Source organism: Empidonax traillii, unplaced genomic scaffold (genome assembly GCF_003031625.1).
Source record: "Empidonax traillii isolate 1590-97213 ecotype Southwest subspecies unplaced genomic scaffold, ASM303162v1 scaffold1174:size162724, whole genome shotgun sequence".
In the NCBI taxonomy this organism is placed as follows: Eukaryota; Metazoa; Chordata; class Aves; order Passeriformes; family Tyrannidae; genus Empidonax; species Empidonax traillii.
In genome coordinates this window covers 50,894-65,181 of record NW_020956367.1, presented here as the reverse complement: position 1 = coordinate 65,181, position 14,288 = coordinate 50,894, and the positions used below count along the sequence as shown (strand labels likewise).

Below are 14,288 nucleotides of genomic sequence, written 5' to 3'. Positions count from 1 at the left end.
AGATGAAGTAAGCAAAGGATGTCCAGGATGCTTGAGGGCAGTAGCAGCAGTAGTGCTGAACATTCAAGAAGCACAAAAGTTCATAATGGGACAGAAAGTGACTGTTCTTGTGTCACATGTGGTTTCAGCAGTGCTAGAACAGAAAGGGAGTCACTGGTTCTCGCCCTCCAGGTTTCTCAAACACCAAACCATCCTAGTAGAACAAGATGACGTGGAAATCATCACCACTAACATCGTCAACCCAGTAACGTTTCTGTCAAGTTCAGTGACTACAGGGGAACTGTCGTGGGTCGAGGCAGGACACAACACAGCTTCAGGATACGAGTAACTTTATTACAACAGTGCAACTACTTTATACAGTTCTAGGTGACACATGTACACGCACCATTGGTTTACTACTAACATAATAACTCATGATTGGACATACAACCACACATGTCTGAACACAATAGGTCAGCATTCTTGACAGGAAACTCATTCTGTGTTACAGTCCTTTCTGTCCGTGGTTGACTCTCTGCCAGGTGTAGATGTTCCATCTTCAGTATTTCAGCTTACAGAGAGCCCAGAACCAGCTGGGTTCCCCCACAGGGAACCAGTGCATCATAGTTGTATTGAAACAATTGAAGCAACATATTCCAGCCAACTGGACTTAAAAGACACACCGCTGCCTGAGGCAGAAACGGGGTTTACCAACGGAAGTAGTTATGTGAAAAACAGAACCCGCAAAGCTGGATATGCAATAACAACCACAGATCACATCATCGAAGCGCAGGCACTCTCTGCTGGAACTTCTGCACAAAAGGCAGAGATAATTGCACTCACCAGAGCATTGCAATTAGGAAAGGGAAAAGACAATATTTGGACAGACTCGAGGTATGCCTTTGGGGTAGTTCATGCTCACAGAGCAGTGTGGAAAGAAAGAGGGCTGCTCACATTACAAGGAAAACAGATAAAACATGCAGAAGAAATCCTAAAGCTACTCGAAACTGTCCAATTACAAAGAAAACTTGCCATTATGCATTGCAGAGGACTTTAAAACGGTAATACAGACCAGGAAAAAGACAATTGATTGGCAGACTGAGAGGCAAAAAAGGTAGCAGAAAATGGTCAGGTAGGACTTACCCCCCTGATCCCTGATGGCCAAATCATAGAGGTAAGTCCTAATATATCATATTCAAAGGAAGATTTAAAATAAATAAAATATTAGTAAACTCAACTCAGAGGTAACATGTACCAGTTAAAAACAGGACAAGTAGTAATACCTGAAAGAATACTATGGAAAGTTGTACAGGCAGAACATGACAAAACCCATTGGGGGGCAGATGCACTGCATAAATACCTAAGGAAACAAATTATAGGATGAAATTTATACACTACAATAATCCAGGTCACTAAACAATGCAAGACTTGCCTCAATAATCCTCACACAACCAATAAAATAGAGATAGGGACAATTGACAAGGGTAATCTCCCAGGACAACACCGGCAGATAGATTTCTCAGAGTTGCCTAGGAAAGGGGGTTACAGATACCTATTGGTCTTAACAGATACTTTCTCAAAATGGCCGGAGGCTTTCCCGACCCGAAGCAATAAGGCTCAAGAAGTTGTCAAGGTACTACCTAATGAAATTATCCCCATGTTTGGAGTACCTGACATCATCTCCTCTGACCGAGGACCACATTTTGTATAAAAGATTAGCAGTATTCTGCAAATTGATTGGCAGTTACACACTCCATATCGACCATAGGCAAGTGGTCAGGTAGAGAAAATGAATCATTTGATAAAACGACAATTGGCAAAAATCTGTCAAGAAGCAAATCTGCATTGGTACCAAGCTTTACCTCTAACCTTATTGCGAATAAGGGTCAAACCTAAGACTAAAGAAGGGCTAAGCCCTTTTGAAATACTATACAGGAGACCCTATGGGAATTATTATCAAGGAGAAGACCTCACACAAGTTGGGGAAGGATATATACGGGAATATCTGATCTCACTGAGTAAGCAATTGTCAGAAATTAATAAACAAGTAATGAGTACTCGCTCAAGGGGAATAGACCAGCCCTTACATAACATTTCCCCTGGAGAGTGGGTGTATATTAACACTTTTTCAGGCCAACCACTAGATGAGAAGTGGAAAGGACCCTACCAAGTACTTCTGATGACCTTTTCAACAATCAAAATCAAAGAACAACCCATCTGGATTCACTATTCACGAGTGAAGAAGCCACCTAAAGAAACATGGATGTCAGAACTTATAGGACCAACAACCCTCAAGTTTACTCGACACTAGCCCTTGGAACCCTGATAAGTATAATAACTCTGGCTCAAGCCATTACCTTAGACTGACCATGATCTCAGGCTTATATGGGATATTCTGGTATGTCTGGAAGAGACATTTCTAATTTAAACCTGACCACTGTGGTCATGTGCAAAAATGAACCATATTTAGAACTTGACTGAGAGAAAAGGAATGGGCTTAGTATCTTAGCTGGAATAATTGGGGAAATACAAATAGGATGTAGAGGAATTATTATACCTGACCATGAGAAACAAATATCCCAGACCCAAAACACTGTAAGAGAACCCATAGAATATAACAAGGGAAAACTGATTGCTAAGTCCGTCTGATCAGTGCTAGCACAACTTTACATTGGACAAACCAGTTTTTGTAGTATGTCTTTGGGCTACTTTGGAAAGAGACAAGGCACTATCAAAGAAATTTTTAATAGATACCACAACAACAATATTTACTTCAACAACACAGACTTCTACTAAACTGACTCCTTCCTCATATACACCCTCAGAACGTACAAAAAAAGGTCATAATCCTTCCCTTGTAGGACCCTATGTAACTAGACAATCTAACGAGAAGAAGTTACTCCTGGACCCTACATATTCACTAAAGAAGGTTCAAGTAAAAATCCAAAACAAACATATCCTCTATAAAAGGGGATTGTCAGCCCTTCATTCTCCAAAGTCTTAAAGGATGGAGTGTTTGGTTAAGAACTAGATCCCATCATGAAAGAACACGGCAAGATCTAACAGGATGGTTTGAATCAGGACTAGGTGTATTAAATTCAATAGATCAGGAAATATTAATTAAAAAACTCAGCACTGTAACATCTGATTTGGGAAAACTGCAGGTACCACTAAGATCATCATTAATGACTATAGCTGAAACACAATCTCTTACTACAGACTTGATGATCTTGTTAACTAAACACACATCTGAAGATTTTCAGGTTGTGACTAATGTTTTTGGAGGTTTACAAGAAAATGTCTCAATAGCAATACAGTGTATCCAAACCCAGCAATGGATATAATCCATAACTGCAGGAGTTATAAGAGGAGGAACATCAGGAATTTTACCTGAAGAAATAAGAGAGATCATATCCAGAAATGACACCACAATCAAGTTTGAGAAAGAACATCAGGCATGGTGGCAGTTAGTAAACTTCACATATAACTCAAAGCAGGAGCAGATAGAGGCATATGTTCTTAACATCCGTGAGGCAAAAGAACAGACTATATTTCCTGTCTTAGCATTAGGAACAATACACTGGGACATAGTAATTAGACCCATGGGGCATAATGTCTGGGCAAACTATGACAGGGACATGGGGAGATGGCAAACTGTCAGCACAGAAACCTGTGTACCCAGAGAACAACTAGGATATGTATGTGAAAATGCTGTAACAGAGAAGGAGGATTTATGTTTTGATACAGAAGATAGTGTGTGTACCTTTGAAATGTTCCCAAATACACAGGCACAGTCCCAAGTATACTATGTAGGCGAAGGATGTACATGCATCAGGACACCTTGCACAAGTATAATTATTGATGATTGTGAAGAATTAACTAATGGTACTAACTTCTGTGTTTGCAATTTTACTAAACTAATAGGATGTGACTTTAGTTACACTGCTTCTGTGACCACCATGCAACTGATCTCAGATAAATATATGTTATATCGTGAAGTGCCTAAACTACAAATAGGCATGGATATTAATATCCCCCAGAAAATGCTCTATCATCCTGATGTTGAACAAATGATGGAAAAGGTAAATACTTCTTCATGTTGCATGCTGTGGCAAGTGAAACATAACACCACAGAGATTAAAAACATCATTACAGAAGTGGCAAAGACTGGAGAACATCATTGGTGGAGCATATTTCTGGGAATAGCCAATACACAGTCACCCACTGGAGCCCAGTTGTTTAACTTCCTGGTCCACCCTGTCTTGGTCTTGATGCTGGCAGCTTTCCTTCTGACAATCATCAATCTACGGATGTGGTAGAGGATTAAGACTATAGCACAAGTACATGTGCTCTGGACTGTACAAAGGGTGATGCAAAAGAATTTGCATTAGTTAAAAGAAAAGGGGGGAATTGAAATAAAGATAAAATGCAATAAAAATTTAGTTTTGTTAGTAAAATTTACCTGTGTTAAGTGTGACTTTGCAAAATTGTAACTGCTTGAAAGAAGGTTACTGCCCAGATTGTGGGCAATTAAAATAAAACTAGCTTACATAAACAAAAGGGACTGTCAGGGAAAGCAGGAAAGACTTCTAGCATGTAGCATTGCAAGGGAGACAAAAGAGGGGTGGGGGAAACCTAAGCTGTTGTGTTTCTTTACTCGGTGGAATGCACAGGGGAGGGGGGCAAAACCCCCTGCATCTCTCTGACTGTAATAAAAGTGTGCTTTACATATAGTTCAAGGATTTCTTTGAATGAGTACTCACCGCACTCTTAAGGACATGTTAAAAAAACAGAAAAAGGGAAATACAGGATTAACTCTGCAAGATTGTTTAAACAAAGCTTTGTTTGTACTTAATTTTTTTAACAGAATGACAGAAAACTGCACTCCAGTGCAGCGACACTTTATACCTGCACACATGCCTGAAAATTCAAAACCCAAATTAATGTTTAAAGATCCATTTACAGGCCAGTGGCAAGGTCCTTGTCCTTTGATAACATGGGGAAAAGGGTATGGTTGTGTTTTAACAGATCCCAGACCGAGATGGATCCCCTCACATTTTATATGACCATCTCTTGCTTCATCTTCATGACCACCAGAATGCCTGCAAGAATGCCTCCTCCTGCTCCATTCCCACCCAAATGGCTAACCCCCAGCAGAAAAAACATTTGGACTACCTTAGCAAAAACCACTGGAACTGACACCCTGTGTCTGTCAGTTGCCACCACGACAAATCCATTTCAGATCTGTCTGGTAGAAATTCCCCTTTCTGGGGAAGAATGGGATACCTTTTTGAAAAAGCACCAACCTTCATGCTCACACCCAGAAATTCGTAATATACCTATAGATGACTGCCACGAGAAGAACAGTGCAGATCGTGGTCAGCCCAGAAAGCCATACCAAAATTGTTTTACAAACCTAACTGTAGAGTCTCAAGAATTGGATGTCATGGGCAGCTTAACTGCCCCCGTGTTTCTACTTTTACCCTGAAAATCCACACATACATGACCCATCAGCTTTAGATGTGTCCCCCACAAGTACTTATCACAATGAAAGTTTTTGGTGCAAACACTTCTTGAATGCAGTTAACATCAAATCTAAAACCTTTCCAATTGGACTGCCAGATGATCTGTTCCTAATTTGTGGAGAAAGAGTGTGGAAAGGCATTCCTCGCAAAACAGAAGGAGGACCCTGTACTTCTGGTAAACTTGTTCTGTTTAATCCAATAAAAACCCCCCTGCTTTCTAAGAACCTTTCACCCAGTAAACATCTTAAAAGCTCTTTTAACAAGCAAAATTTTAATACACATGGTTTTAAGGCTGACTGTGATTCCAAAGTGATATTTTGGAACCATACACAGAGATTTTTTAGTAGTTTTTTGATTCCAGGCATAGGAGCTGGTCATGCCTTAGCCACTCTCAATAGGATTGGATGTTGGCTAGCAAAAGAAGCTAATGCCACCAGCTCCACTCTAGAAGACTTGCTTATAGATCTTGGTTCTGTGAGACAAGCCACCTTGCAAAATAGAGCAACCATAGATTTTCTGTTACTAGCTCGTGGTCATGGCTGTAAAGAATTTGAAGGAATATGCTGCATGAATTTGAGTGAACACTCAGAATCTATTCACAAGAGTATTGATAAGTTGAAAACTTTAGCCAATCAGTTAGGGGAAAAAATTGAAATCAAAATTAGTGGTCTGTTCGATTGGTTAAATGCTTTTAATATTGGTGTAGGGTTTAAGAAAATACTTATTGTAGCATTTTTCGGAATTTTTGTGTTCCTTTGTATTTTGTTATGTGTTCCTTGTCTACTCTCTTGTATTTAGCTGATGATCAATCAAAGTTTTTCCCAAGTTTTTCTTTCTCAGTTACAAAATAAAAAAGCAGGAGATGTAGTGGTCCAAACCAAGTTGTCAGCAGAAAGAAACTTGTAGGGTTTGAGTGGCAAACCTTGTAAAACAGAGGTTGACAAACATCCTGTGATCTAAGAAGCTGGACCCTTGTCACAACATCTATCAAAGTACAACCTTACGGATTAAGTTGACTCCAGAAGAATCAAGAAAGGATTTTTTGAGATTATGTTATTAAACTATGTCTAAAACCCCTTAATCCCTCTGATCCTGCTTGAAGAAAAATTAACCTATTTGGAAACTGCAGTAAAAACTTGTGTAGTTTCCTAATTATCATAACCCATCCTTCCATTAACATGTCCAGCCCCCAAGGCCCTTAAAAATGTGTTTTCTGTCCAATAAAGCATTCCAGTTTTACCCCATACTGGGATTGTTTTAGTTTTGGTTTTTTAGACTGCCACAGTTAGGGGTGAAATCAGTAGCCCAGTTGAAGTGCACATACACCAATGCACACAGCTTGGTTAACAAACACTAGGAGTTGAAAACCATTGTGCAGCAGGAAAGTTGTGACATAGTCGCCATCACGTAAATGTGGTGGGATGACTTGCATGACTGGAGTGCTGCAATGATCAGAAGAGACAGGAGAGTTAAGAGAGGTGGAGGGGTGGTTCTGTATGTTAGGGAGTCTCTTGACTCTAGAACTTGAGGTTAGTGACAATAAGGTTGAGTGCTTTTGGGTAAGAATCAGGGGGAAGGCCAATAAGGTTGGCATCCTGTTGGGAGTCTGTTATAGACCACCCAACAAGGATGAAGAGGTGGATGAATTATTCTATAAGCACCTGGCGGATGTTTCAAGATCGCCAACCCTTGTTCTTGTGGGAGACTTTAAGTTGCCAGATGTCTGCTGGGAACTCAACACAGCAGAGAAGAGGCAGTCCAGGAGGTTCTTGGAGTGTATGGAGGATAGTTTGTCACAACTGGTGAGTGAACCTACCAGGGGTGGAACCCTGATAGATCTGTTGTTTACAAATGGAGAAGGGCTGGTGGGAGATGTGGTGGTGAGGCCGCCTGGGGCACAGTGACCATGAAATGATAGAGTTTTCAATACTCAGTGAAACAACGAGGGGTCTCAACAAAACCTCTACCCTGGACTTCCGCAGGGTAGACTTCGGCCTCTTCAGGAGGTTGATTTGGAGAGTACCTTGGGAAACAGCCCTTAAAAACAAAGGGATCCAGAAAGGATGGACATACTTCAAGAAAGAAATCTTGAAGGGGCAAGAGCAGGCTGTCCCTATGTGCCAAAAGGTGAGCAGGAGGGGAAGACAATGAGCCTGGCTTTTGCAGGAACTCAGGGGAAAAAAGAGGTTTTATCACCTTTGGAAAAAAGGGCAGGCAACTCAGGAAGTGTTTAAGGATGTTGTTAGGTCCTGCAGAAAGAAAATTAGAAAGGTGAAACCACAATTTGAACTTAATCTGACCACTTCTGTAAAGGATAATAAAAAGTGGTTTTATAAATACATTAATAGCAAAATGAGTGGCAAAGAAAACCTGCATTCTTTACTGGAGGCATGGGAGAATATAATTACCAAAGATGAGGAAAAGTTGAGGCACTTAAAACCTTCTTTGCCTCAGTTTTCAACAATAAGACAAGTCATCCTCAGGAAAACTGGCCTCCTGAGCTAGTAGATAAGGATCAGGAGCTGAATAGTCCCCCAGTAATCCAGGAAGAAGCAGTCAGTGACCTGCTGAGCCACTTAGATGCCCACAAGTCTATGGGACCAGATGGGATCCATGCTAGGGTGCTGAGGGAACTGGCAGAAGAGCTCACCAAGAGGCTCTCCATCATTTATCATCAGTCCTGGCTCACTGAGGAGGTCCCAGATGTGTGGACGTTGGTCAATGTGATGCCCATCCATAGGAAGGGTCAGAAGGAAGATATGGTAAACTACAGGCCTGTCATCCTGACCTTGGTGCCCAGCAAGGTTATTGAACAGATCATCTTGAGTGCGATCACACTGCACATACAGGACAGTCAGGGAATCAGACCCAGCCAACATGGATTTAGGAGGGGTAGGTTCTGCCTGACCAACCTGATATCCTTTTATGGCCAAGTGATCCATCTGGTGGATGAAGGGAAGACTGTGGATCTAGTCTACCTGGACCTCAGTAAAACTTTTGACTATCTCTCCTGAAAAAGCTGGCAGTCCATGGCTTGGACAGGTGCACTCTCTGCTGAGTTAAGATCTGGATGGATGGTCGGGCCCAGAGAGTGGTGGTGAACGGTGTTGCATCCAGTTGGTGGCTAGTCACAAGTGGTGTCCCCTAGGGATAAGTATTTGGTCCAGTTCTGTTTAATATCTTTATTGGTAATCTGGACAAGGGGATCAAGGCTACCATTAGCAAATTTGCAGATGACACCAAGCTAGGGGGGAGTATCGATCAGCTGGAAGGCAGGAGGGCTCTGCAGAGGGACCCGGACAGGCTGGATAGATGGGCTGAATCCAGCAGTTTGAGTAATTCTTCACCTGTACTTGGCATTGGTTAGGCCACACCTTGAGCACAATGTCCAGTTCTAGACCCCTCAGTTTAGGAAGGATGTTGAGGTGCTGGAGCATGTCCAAAGAAGGGCAATGAGGCTGATGAAGGGTCTGGAGCACAAGTCCTATGAGGCCCTGCTGAGGGAGCTGGGGTTGTTCAGCCTAGAGAAGAGGAGGCTCAGGGGAGACCTTATCACTCTCTACAACTACCTGAAAGGAGGTTGTAGCCAGGTGGGGGTCAGACTCTTCTCCCAGGCAACTAGCAATAGGACAAGAGGACATAGTCTTAAGTTGTGCCAGGTGAGGTTTAGTTTGGACATTATGAAGAAGTTCCTCACAGAAAGAGTGATTGAGCATTGGAATGGGCTCCCCAGGGAGGTGGTAGAGTCAACATCCCTGGAGGTATTCAAGACTGGATGTGGCACTTAGTGCCATGGTCTAATAGATGAGGTGGTGTTGGGTCAAAGGTTGGACTTGATGATCTCAGAGGTCTTTTCCAACCTAGTTGATTCTGTGATTCTGTAATAAAACAAGTTACTCCCACCTGGTAGGACCGGTCTTAACACTTAAAACACAACTACTTTTTCTGTTTGTGGTGGGCTGACCTTGGCTGGAGCTCTATCACTCCCCTACTCAGCTGGGCAAGGGAAAGAAAGTATAACAAAAGGTTTGTGGGTCAAGATAAGGACAGGGAAAGATCACTTACCAATTACCATCATGGGCAAAAAAGACTTGACTTGGAGAAATAAATTTGATTTCTTAACAATCAAATCAGAGTAAGATAATGAGAAATAAAACCAATTCTTAGAAACACCTTCACCCCACATCTCCCTTCCTCCTTGGTTTAACTTTATTCTCTCCCTCCTCCCTTCCCAGTGGCACAGGGGAATGGGCAAGGGGGGTTGTGGTCAGTAACATGTCATTTCTGCTGCTGCTTCCTCCTCAGGGGGAGGACTCCTTCCCCTGCTCCAGTGTGAGGTTCCTCTCACAGGAGACAGACCTCCACAAACTTCTACTTCTTCAACATGGGTCCTTCCCACAGACTGCAGTTCTTTACAAACTGCTCCAGTGTGGGTCCTTTCCATGGGGTGCAGTCCTTCAGGAACAGACTGTTCCAGTGTAGTAGGTCCCCCACAGGGCCACAGGTGGAATGCTCCAGCATGGACTTCTCTCTTCATGGGTCCACGGGTCCTGCCATGAGTCTGCTTCAACGTGGATTTCCCATGGGGACACAGCCTCCTTTGGGCATCCACCTGCTCTGGTTTGGGGTTCCTCCATGGGCGGCAAGTGGATCTCTGCTCCAACGTGAACCTCCTTTGGCTGCAGGGGGACAACCTGCTTCACCATGGTCTTCACCACAGGCTGCATGGGAATTTCTGCTCCCACACCTGGAGCACCTTCTCCCCCTTCTTCACTGACCTTGGTGTCTGTAGAGTTGTCTCTCCCATATTCTCACTCTGGTTGCAATTGCTTCTGCACAGTAGTTTTTTTCCCTTTCTTAAATATCTTATCACAGAGGGTTACTACCATCACTGATAGGTTTGGCCTTGTTCAGTGGCAGATCTGTCTTGGAGTCTGTTGGCATTGGCTCTATTTGTATGGTGGTGCATCAACCCTCCTCCCCCGCCCAAGGCCGCACCTAAAGAGACAGAAAGACAGAAGAGCGATGTTCTGAATGAGAAAAGGGACTTTTATCTTTAGTCCAAGCAGTGAAACAATCTGAGAAAATACATCAGGAACAGTCTGTACAAATCAGGGGACCATTTAATTTGTTGGAATCTATTTTAAAGGGTTTTGCTACCCCAGAAGGAGTTGCACAAAAATCTACAGTCAGGAAACGGTATGCCTACCTAATGGCAGTTGCAGAAGGAATGAAATTAACTGAAGGATCTACTAAAGTTTCTAAATTACAAATTATTAAAAATGAAGATCCATTAGCATTACGACAACCTTTTAAACCCTCACCAATTTTAGATGCACCTCCCCTTGCTGAGGGGATGCCAACAGAAGATATTTGGTTCATTGATGCTTCAGCAAAAAGAGTAAATGGTAAATGGCAATACGAGGTTGTTGCATTAAACATCAACACAGAGAAGAAGGTGAAGGTAGTGCCACAAGTAGGAGAGTTAAGGGCAGTTGTTCTGGCAGCTCAGAATGGAGAAAAAATAATCTGTGTGGACTCCTATGATGTTTGGGCTGGTGTCGCACAGTGGTTCTGCCAATGGAATCATGAAATTGGGAAGTAAATAGATTTCCCATTTGGAGATCTCAAGATTGGCAATTATTAATAGAAACACTATTCAAGATAGGATGGATTAAAGCCCATGCCAAGGATAACAAACTAACCACCAATGGGAATGAAAAGGTAGATGAATTGCCTAAAATCAAGGAGATAAAGACAGAAGGCTCCTTAAATCAGGAATGGTATCAATTGGGAGACTGGTTATATCAGAAATTTGGTCACACTGGTAAAGAAGCACTTTGGCTCCACAGATCCCCTAGACAGAAAACCTTGTGAAACTATTCTTAGAGAATGTCCTCAGTGTAGATTAAAATTACAATTAGATCACCATCTATACACCTCAGTAAAAAATTTATGGTCTACATGACGAATTGATTACATTGAGCCACTCAGACCCTCTGCAGGATACCAATACATCCTCACAGGTGTAGAAGTAGTCTCTGGTCTACTCATGGCAATAAAGTGCCCAAAGGTTGATGGTCAAAACACAGTACGGGGACTATCATCATGGTTCTCAAGTCTACCTACTCCTAATATCATCCAAAATGATAATGGTTCACATTTTGCCTGTAAGGAGGGCCTGTAAGAATGGGCCAAACAGGAAGGAATTCAATGGTATTGTGGTTTAGGAATGGAACTCCCTAATTTAGTGCCCCCCCCCACTGATAGTCTCCCAAACCAGATGCCACTCACTAGTTCCCCTCCTCCTCCTCCCTCCAGTAGGAGAAACAAAAGGTAGAGATTACAGGTTAAGAACAATTTACTGGAAACAGCAATCAGATTTAAAAAAAATTAACAGTAACAGCAACAATACTAATAACAACAGTGTACAAAAGAGAGGGTGATTTACATGCAAAATGTTCACCAAGCTGAGACAATGAACAATGGCGGATGGATGAATTTTTGCAATTCATTCCCAGTCAGGCTCACTTCAGCTTCCAGCACAGGCAGCCATTGGGATCCCCCTGTAATCCCAGAAATTGAGACCGATTCTGCCCTTACATATCTTGATGGCATCAGGGTTCATTGTGCACTGTTTTCAACTAAGGTCTTATACTCTTGTGGGAGCCCCTGGTGGTCTAGTGGTTTAGGACGTGGCGCTTTCACTGCCGAGGCCCGGGTTCGATTCCTGGTCAGGGACACTCCCCGGGCAGATGGAGCTCGCTAGCCCTGTAAGGCAATCCATCTATGTCCTGAGGACCTCGCTGCCACTGTCCAAGCTCGCTTGGCCCCGGCAGATGAACCTTAGGATTAAAGGGTGGGCTCAGTTCCGTGCACACCGTGTCTCACCTAAAAAATCCAATGCACAGGCTGGAAGGTGTAAAGACCTTCCCCGGATCTTCGTTCGCGAAGACTGGCCATTAATTAAATTATACTCTCGTGGGTCGGATGTGCCAGGTCATTGGATCCACACAGTCCAGTAGATGCAACTGTCCCTTTCCTCCACTTGGCTAGAGGCAGGACCTGTGTAGTCCTGGTCATAGTACTGGTTGCTCACTTCTTGTGAATATGAACTGGAGGTCCCTTCAGGAGGATCAGAAGTAACATCAACCCTTATATTCTGTCTGAGGACTTGCCCACTGGAAACTGGAGGAGCATTTATCCTTGAAGAATTTCCTTCAAGTCCAGAACCTTGGAGGAGCTCCAAAAGACTGTATGTGCTGTGAAGAAGAGGAAGATGAGGAAGAAGGAGTCTCAGGACCCCTGACTCAGTTTCCAGATGGGCATGCCAGGGGCAGAACTGGGGAGGACCTGGGGGATGGATAATTCTAGGATTGGATGAATAATACCATCAATTGTGGAACTCCTGGACACATGGTGTGCGTGTCTGTACTCCCTTGGGCATGAAGGTCTTCAATTAAAAAACTGCTCTATATCTTATCTCTACTAATAATTGCCTGGGGAGTCTTTTTTGGTTCCCGTGATCTTAAAACATTGATACCTTTTCCTCATGCTTGACAGGAGTCTCCTCCAGAGGCTGAGAGTTTCTGTCCTCTTCCCAATCCCCTTGTCAATTCCTGCATCCCGGGACAGGTGATGCCCAAAAAAAGCAGATAAAACTGTTTAGACAGAGTTTTATGTCTAAAGCAGCAAGGTATTTATTTATTTATTTAACGGCCGGGGAGTCTGCCAGCTAGTGCTGGGAAAACAGGCTCCGAGTTGGTTAGGTTAGAATATTTTATACAGGTTTGGCAATGATTACACCATAACCACATACATCATAACAGGTGGAGTTAGGGGCGGAGATTGAGGTGTGGTCTCTATTTTGAGGAATATTATGGTGGTAGATCCTGCCTTACTTCCTCATGGGGTCTCAAATTCTCTCCTCTTCATCGGGTGACCCTCGTGACCTTTCGTTCTTTCCATTGTTTTGTGTTCTGTTCACTGAGGCTTCAAGAAAGCCTTGGCTTTGGGCCTATTTACCTATTGAGATGTCACCTTGGCTCCTCTGGATGAGATTTATGGGCGCTGGGTTCTTTGTTCTATGTATCTGTAAATATTTTAGGTCTGCAGAATTTGTACAGAGCAAGATCTCCTTTGAGCAAGGTAGAGAAATGGGGGGGGAGAACAGTGGGCCCCTGCAGCAAGATGCTTCAATTAACCCTTCTTCCTTCATTCCCCCCTATTCTTTGAACTTACGAACTCTTTCGTCAAGTTCCAACGAAGTATGGGTGTGGTAATTTATATTACAGTCACATATTCAAAAGGATAGTAAAAAAAACATAACTATTCCTAATACAATGTTTAATGATTTTGGGGGTTTAATCCAGTCCTGTTGTGTGTATGATTTGTTGTACTTATCAAGAGTCCAAGGAATAATGTTGGAGTCTGCCAGTCCATGGTAGTGGGTTTCTTCAGGAATTCTTTTGGGGGTTCTCCGGAGTTTTCTTGACTCGGGAGTAGTGGATCCAAGCAGGTAGTTCCTTAATCTGGATCGCCGTGAAGGTGGTCAGTAGCATCTGGAGTGGTCCTTCCCACTTTTCCTGCAGAGGTTTTCCTAAAAGATTCTGAACATATACTAATCACCGGGATGAAAAGGATGCAATTTACAGTCAGGTTGTTTGTCTATTACCACTGTGACATTTTTATTAAAATGTTTTCCCATTGCTATTACATCATTTAGCAGGATTTTGGTTACCTCTCTCTCTTTATTTGTCCTGCATGGGAATGCTTCAGGCCACC

The 14,288-nt window shown here is 42.8% G+C and overlaps 1 non-coding gene across 1 annotated transcript; it reads left to right on the top strand.

Annotated features, from left to right (window-relative positions):
- Positions 1-12,173: 12,173 nt before the first annotated feature.
- TRNAE-UUC lies at positions 12,174-12,246 on the top strand. Its single transcript has one exon. It is a non-coding gene; the product is annotated as a tRNA-Glu (tRNA).
- The last annotated feature ends 2,042 nt before the right edge of the window (positions 12,247-14,288 follow it).